This window comes from Sinocyclocheilus grahami, unplaced genomic scaffold (assembly GCF_001515645.1).
Source record: "Sinocyclocheilus grahami isolate Dianchi unplaced genomic scaffold, SAMN03320097.WGS_v1.1 scaffold2039.1, whole genome shotgun sequence".
NCBI classification, from domain to species: domain Eukaryota; kingdom Metazoa; phylum Chordata; class Actinopteri; order Cypriniformes; family Cyprinidae; genus Sinocyclocheilus; species Sinocyclocheilus grahami.
In genome coordinates this window covers 176,277-176,629 of record NW_015507218.1, presented here as the reverse complement: position 1 = coordinate 176,629, position 353 = coordinate 176,277, and the positions used below count along the sequence as shown (strand labels likewise).

The following is a 353-nucleotide window of genomic DNA, read 5'->3' as shown; positions in this document are numbered from 1 at the left end:
GGAGAAATGTGTAACGGACTCCTCGCAGATACAAACGGGGTAAATAATGTTTTATGTTTTGATTAACAGATAGTTAACATTAACATTAACGTTAACATTAAACGTCAGTGAAACCCTAAGAATTCACAACACTTTTTACAATAGTGCTCTCATTATAACGTTATGTATATGACAGCAGTTATTAATGTCCTGCATTTCTGTTTTGAGCTGCGCACGCTGAAGATGACCAGTAGAATGAAGCATATGATAGCAGGTTTCACTTTTTGAAATAAGTTACAAAAACAATTGAACTTTTTCATAATATTCAAATTTTTTGAGATGCACCTGTATGTATGTATGTATGTATGTATATA

At 32.0% G+C, this 353-nt stretch overlaps 1 protein-coding gene across 3 annotated transcripts in view; it reads right to left on the bottom strand.

Moving 5' to 3' along the window:
* The window catches only part of LOC107573804 (hyccin), a 36,585-nt gene that overhangs the window by 14,290 nt on the left and 21,942 nt on the right, over positions 1–353 (bottom strand). The gene's annotated exons all lie outside the window — the stretch shown is intronic.